The sequence below is a fragment of the Littorina saxatilis genome, linkage group LG6 (assembly GCF_037325665.1).
Source record: "Littorina saxatilis isolate snail1 linkage group LG6, US_GU_Lsax_2.0, whole genome shotgun sequence".
Classification (NCBI taxonomy): domain Eukaryota; kingdom Metazoa; phylum Mollusca; class Gastropoda; order Littorinimorpha; family Littorinidae; genus Littorina; species Littorina saxatilis.
In genome coordinates, this window is record NC_090250.1 from 9,119,843 (window position 1) to 9,126,847 (window position 7,005).

Consider the following 7,005-nt stretch of genomic DNA (forward strand, 5'->3'; position numbering starts at 1 on the left):
TAATAATCATAATCACAATCATAATAGTTCTTTGTTTTGGGTATACTTATTTTCCTTGGTGACTTTCTTCTGTAACTTGGGCTGCAATTCCTGGGGATAGCGTGCAGCTGCTGAGTCGCGCTACCAAGCGTGGGTTTAGTTAAGCTTACGAAGTGTTCTTTTTTAAAAATTCTCATAACAATGATTAACAAAATAAAAATGACTAAAAATATTAAAATAACATCGATCTCGATCAAAATCAAATAAAATTATTGATTTTGTTTTTTTAATCATAAAGAACTAAAAGGAAATTGTAACTAAATCATCGACAAAGTGCAGTTGTCAATAACAAGAATTATAGCAATACTGAAGACAAACACCTGAAAACATTTTGCTTATCAAGTCAGACGGAAACGTGAAAACTTTTTATTTGTTACCTTTATGAACTTTTAGACTCTTATGGTAAACAAATTGTTCAACCTGCTTGCAGTGTTACATTAATAACAATGACGTCGAGAGCAAAAGATACTTGCATGTTTAAAGATGTGCGGGTGTGTACTTTTTTTTAATCTTTTGGTTACACATCTGTGTTGTACAAACTACAAAAGTCAGTTGAACATTTAAAAGGTCGTGTCACTTTGCAAAACTGCAATTTAAACTGAAGTATGTCCTCTCTTTCGAAATACGTTTTCGTGAGAAAGTTGTATTTAAATGCTGGTGCGATTATGACGAAATGTGTGCAGCGTGACTGACAAGCGATTCATCCTTACACGACAAAACGTCGACAACAAAAATGACAAATGACATAAAAATTAAAATAAATCTTAGTCCTTGTAAATTGACGTCATTGGTTTAATCTGTAAATGGTGAAATATGACTACATTGCCCCAGATTCGATCTCTACCAAATCCTAAAATCTCCGGTTGGCGGGTTGGCGGGTTGGCTACCTAAATGGTAGAACGTTTGACTGGTTGGGTTTTAATGTGGAGATTAACTTTTGTATAAGCAATAATTCATACTGGTTACATGCTGTGTTAATGTAGATTTGTGTTTTACGTCGAGGGTTAGTTGCGGCAAACGGAAGCCGTCTCTCGCTTTCCCCGCCTCAGTTTTTCCTCACCGCTTTTATTCATTGGTAAATTGTCAAACAAGTTAAGACGGTTATTCATGGTTGAAAATGTATATTTGGAATTGGAAAAAAAATCAGCAACTAAGAAAACCAGGCGTGCTGTGTACCGATCGCAACAAATGTATTGTGTTAACAAGAACTGACGAAAAATCATAGTGTTAACAGTTTCGATTTTTTCAACCAAGCATTTAAAAAATAGATGGTTTATAACAACAACAAACACACAACAGCAAGAGCAAAACTTAACAAAATACCAGCTGAACTCACGTCAAAGCTTTTGCTGATTTTAACCACTTAACAAGTATAAAACAAATTCAAAAACAAAGGATCAAAACATGTTTCATTCGGCGATGGTGAGGGGCAAAAAACTGTAGGAAAACCCATCTGCGGTAGTACAAAAGCAGCTTTCAAGCATGACCAGGTATAAGTAAAATTTTCGTAAAGGCTATCCAAACATGTTTTCGATTTTTACCAGTAAAAGCAAAACGCTTGTTCTTGTCATCGCGACATGGCTTTTCAGCTTGACCGTCACCAGAAAAAACAAACATATAACCTCCCTCAAAACAAACATATAACCTCCCTCAAAACAAACATATAACCTCCCTCAAAACAAACATATAACCTCCCTCAAAACAAACATATAACCTCCCTCAAAACAAACATATAACCTCCCTCAAAACAAACATATAACCTCCCTCAAAACAAACATATAACCTCCCTCAAAACAAACATATAACCTCCCTCAAAACAAAACAAAATTCAAAAATTCGTGCACACCAATAAATGCAAAACATAAGGCCAAATAACTGGTTTTAGATATTTCTGCTACTGTAACCGTACAATAAAGACATTTTGTAGAAAATTGGTTGCATTGTATAATGTTAAAAAACACAAGAAGCAGATTGAAATCATACCACATGCTGCAGCTCCGTTCGATTAGGGTTGGTGGTCTGAAAAACTTGCACAAAAACTTATGTATATAAAAAACCATAATTTCTAAGAAAATCTTTACAAGGTGAAACATAGCGCATAAAACGTCATAATTAATTCGCTTTCACTCAAAAAAGTATTCCAGCAAATTGCTTTCATTTTCGATCAAATCATATAACATTTATAATGTACATTCTGAAGATTTTGTATCTGAGTTTAGATTTCGTGTTCTGTCAGGGGGGCAAAATACAGCAACAAATAACATCATGTATTATTCTTCGTACGCACTACAATACACCAAACTTAACTTTTATATTTAATAAAGAAGTTGACAAGTGTAGTTAAGCTGCGAGCCATAACTCTTAAAACCATAATGACTTTCTCGTCCAAAACATCACGTTAACCATCCCAAACAGGAGAGAGAAAAAAAGTGTCGAATGATGAAATGAGGATGAAAGTATCAATGATTGTTATTCTCTCAGGTGCCAGGGTGCAGGTTCCGCATAACTCTCACTAACTCTTGTTGCATGCACATGTCGCATGCATTGATTTAGAGCGATTATGTCCCTTTAATTCTCAGATCTTAACACAGCGCTCTGCCTCATTATTCTGATGAAGATTTCTTGAGCATCCAAATCTTGTCCAGGCAGTGTTACAATAATGGGATAACACCAGTTTTATTCCACTTTGACACATACCAAAAATCTGCACTTTGACTGCTTTATGTGGAGCATAAGATCAACAACAAAAATAAAACAAAACAACAAAAAACAGTCATACGGAGCTTCAGCTTAAAAATTAGCTACTCTACAATTCTGCACTATAAGACTGCATTATTTCTGCGTGAAAACAAAACAAGAACATTAAGTTTACGGACCTTTACATTTTAGACCAAACGAAACATTCTTATTCAGCGTGGGATTTTAAAAATAAATCAAAATTGACATAGGTGTATAGTGCGTCACAATAAAGTGTTCCCGCTCGGCTGCGCAAAAACCAGCCGCATTTTTCATTTTGTGGTATGGACGTGTGTCAGAGAAAGAAAGATTGCAACAACAAAAACCTGAACCGGGTAGGATGGGAGGTATCGGGTATAATTAATTCTGCGTTCAAAAGGAACTAGTAACACATCTGCTTTTAATTTCAACCATACACATCTAAAGCAAAATCTCACAGAAAACTGTTGTGAGCTTTCCTTGCACAAGAAATTCGAAGCATTACTGACAAATTGTGAATGCATGTATACATCCTTAAAAACAGCATACTGACTTATTTTCATTGCTTAACGTCAGTCATATGGAGCTTCAGCTTAAAAATTCTTTCTTTATTTATTTGGTGTTTAACGTCGTTTTCAACCACGAAGGTTATATCGCGACGGGGAAAGGGGGGAGATGGGATAGAGCCACTTGTCAATTGTTTCTTGTTCACAAAAGCACTAATCAAAAATTTGCTCCAGGGGCTTGCAACGTAGTACAATATATGACCTTACTGGGAGAATGCAAGTTTCCAGTACAAAGGACTTAACATTTCTTATATACTGCTTGACTAAAATCTTAGCTTAAAAATGAGCTACTCTACAATTCTGCACGATAAGACTGCATTATTTCCGCGTGAGGTGATGATGGCAAACATTTACAAACTATTAATATGCATGGTAAACAAAAAATATGTTCAAAATTATACACCCAAAAATCACTAACCGAATGTTATGCTGTGAACGCATTTTTCAAGGAGCTAACGTTTGATTTGACTTCATGGTGACTCTTCTGATTATTTTTTTGGCGTTGGAATGGATCTCAACGGGTTCCCAGCTACGACAACTTTTCCAGAGTTATGCACCGCAGGCATTCCTTCGACCATGCAGTCGCTTCAGCCAGCGAAATATCTCGACTCCGCTCTTTAAATCCATGCAGAATATGTGCGTATCGTATGAAGTATTCTTTATTTTCTCAATATTGACACATGTAGGCCTGTACCTATACGTGATATTGACTTTGACACCATAAAATATTTCAGTCGTATGTGGAAAAAAGTAGTCCATCTGTAAACTCTGAATATGCAGATGACCTCTATAAATTATTCAATTGTACTCTGAAATCAAAGACAATATCCAATGACAGTTGAGATCGAGACTCGGTTGTGATGGATAATCCATATGGTTGCGATGGATAATTCAAAATAATCACCTCCTCAGCTAACAGAGACAAAGAGGCAGGTCATGGGATAATTACGTACACATCATTTCGTGCGATTCTATTCAAAATAAGCTCTTCCCAGCACACATTTCACTTAAAACAGGTTTCAGTAAAATGCATACTTGCAGTCAGTACAATGTGTGAATGATTAGGCCAAACAAAAACACATGTTGGTTTACGGTAACGTGACCAAAGCAAATAAGGTCGGTAGGTAGGCACTTTTTTTTCGCAAAATGTGTTCAAAGTGTTGTTTTTTGGGGTGGTTTTTTTTTTTTAGAAATGAAAAAAAGTTTTAGGGTCGGCGGAAAAAATATAGGGTCGGTCGGGTTACCCTTAACCAACTTTTGTTGTTGTTGGCCAAAGTGTCCTTTGCTTTCAAAAAAACATAGTTTAGTAACAAACGTCTTCGCTCGTGTAAAGTAGTGTTTAGACTTTAGACGAAACTGCATTACCTGAAAGCGGGGTCCAAAATATTTAGAAGCAGTTTAATGCGAAAACGTAAACACTAATTTAATATTGTCAGTCATCAAAGAAAGAAGTGTTCAGAATGTATAGGTCCAGAAAGGAATAAACTTGAATGAATAAACGGATGCATAAAAACATAAATGATTGAATTTCTCAAAATCTGAAGTTTACCAAATTGACCAGAATAGGAATTGATTATGGCAGACTGGCCAACTGACTAACTGACCATAGATGAATGAATGAATGAATGAATAAATGAATGAGTGAATGAATAAATGAATGAATGAATTAATTAATTAATTAATTCATAATTAATTAATTTGTCAAGCATTTATTGTATGAATGAATGAATGATGGTTTTCAAAACGAGAAATGGAATGAATAAATGATTTGATGAACGAATTTTGAATGAATGGTTGAACGAACGAACGAATGAATGAATACATGAATGAATGGTGGTTGGCATAGTTACACGCTGACTCCATTAGAACGGAATCACTACTCATTATGAGTCTCAGAATACTGTCACAGTGAGCGAAATTTTCATCGTCACAATTTCAATTGTATGTCACAGTGAGCGACATTTTCATCGTCACAATTTGAATTGTTTGTACAGTGAGCGAAATTTTCATCGTCACAATTTCAATTGTCTGTACAGTGAGCGAAATTTTCATCGTCACAATTGGAATTATTTGTAAAGTGAGCGAAATTTTCATCGTCACAATTTCAATTGTTAGAACATTGATCGAAAATGTCATCGTCACAATGTCAATTGTTTGTTAAGTGAGCAAAATGTTCATCGTCACAATTTCAATTGTCTGTACTACAGTGAGTAACATTTCTCATCGTCACAATGTCAATTATTTGCGCGCGCACACAAAAACACATAACATCAGTTTTACACATAAAATAAAGCACACTTGCCTAGTTCATGTGTTAAGCTGACATGTTTTTGACGAGATCAAGTGATGTCTGTTCAATAATGGCTCCAAAATTGAATAACGCACATCGTATACACGCATACTCCATTTTTAAAGAATATTAGTTCAATGAAAGCACAGAAGCGCATAAGCATAGCACACGCTAGCAGATGTGTATACGACATCCTCACCAAATGACGTCAAGGAAAAGTATCGTGTATAAGTCATCATCACAGAATGACGTCATTCAAGGAAAAGCATCACCGACCAACATCAAGATGCACAATTAGTCTTGTGTGTAAAATTATACACAGAATAATACCATTGCATTCACAGATGTTGTGGTATGCTTGCTGTTCCTCGGACTCAACCTCCGAATGCGTCAATTCTTCATTCAACTTCAAGGAACTGGTTCCAATATTGAAGTCAAAATGGCACCCTGTTTGTATAAATTTGCGAAAATGCTTTCAATACCGTACATGCAAAGAAAATCACGTTTCCAGTCACAAAGTTAGAGTGCGCCTGCCAAACATGTCAACAGCAGAGACGATCTGAGAACTGTGTGCTTGCTGAGATAGCAGTCAGAGGCGTCACTGTTACCGCCTTTGTTGAAGATCATATGGAGGCGGTTACTGCTTCAGTGCTTGAAAATAACTTTGATGCTGTACATGATACTTCGATGAGTCTACTCATGACGACGGCATCGAAGTTTTATTACCAACGATTCACGGGCCACAGCGGTGACGGACACAGTTGTCATTGTATTTTCTTTAAAATATTGCACGGGGTGCGTGGGGTCATCCATGTTTAGGATGCACGTGCGTTTTTACCATGTGACCATCACTGACATGCCATTGTGAAGACGTCTCGGGATATTTGCATAATTATGTATGCTGATATTGTAATTATCAAAACACAATATCTCATGTCAGAATATATGTCAGTATTTTCACACACACACACCCAGTGTGAAAATATTCTTTGCATAATTGGCTAAAAGACGACCGTGTCTTGCGCATTCATTGTATAAGTCGACAAGGTTCTGAGCGCTCCTTTTTCGAGACCGGCTTTTTCGTTTGCGAACACAGAAATGCGTACCAAAATGAGTTGCTATGTAAATTAATAATGAAGCCACAAAGTCGACTGGTGATACCATCTTTGGTGTAAAAAATGTTTTTTCGCCTTGGTAAGGTGGTATCACATGGTGAAATCTGTACATGGCTGACTGCTTGGCTTCTATCGAGTTCTTCGTGATGACGTCATTTATTGTCGTCACATATTGACATCATGGCGGTCATTTTCACACAATTGCATGATAATCATTGCAAACTGTGCACGTCGTCACAAACTGACGTCAGCAACATTGTCACAAAAAAGCGTCACCGGC

At 36.4% G+C, this 7,005-nt stretch overlaps 1 long non-coding RNA gene across 1 annotated transcript in view; it reads right to left on the reverse strand.

Moving 5' to 3' along the window:
- LOC138968429 (uncharacterized) overlaps positions 1 to 5,874 on the reverse strand; it is a 6,141-nt gene extending 267 nt beyond the window's left edge. The window contains exons 1-2 of the long non-coding RNA XR_011456183.1: positions 1,846 to 5,874; positions 1 to 1,661 (exon numbers count right to left, since the gene is read on the reverse strand). The exon at positions 1 to 1,661 is cut by the window's left edge and continues 267 nt beyond it. This is a non-coding gene — a long non-coding RNA (uncharacterized lncRNA). The remainder of the gene's footprint in view (positions 1,662 to 1,845) is intronic.
- Positions 5,875 to 7,005: the final 1,131 nt, after the last annotated feature.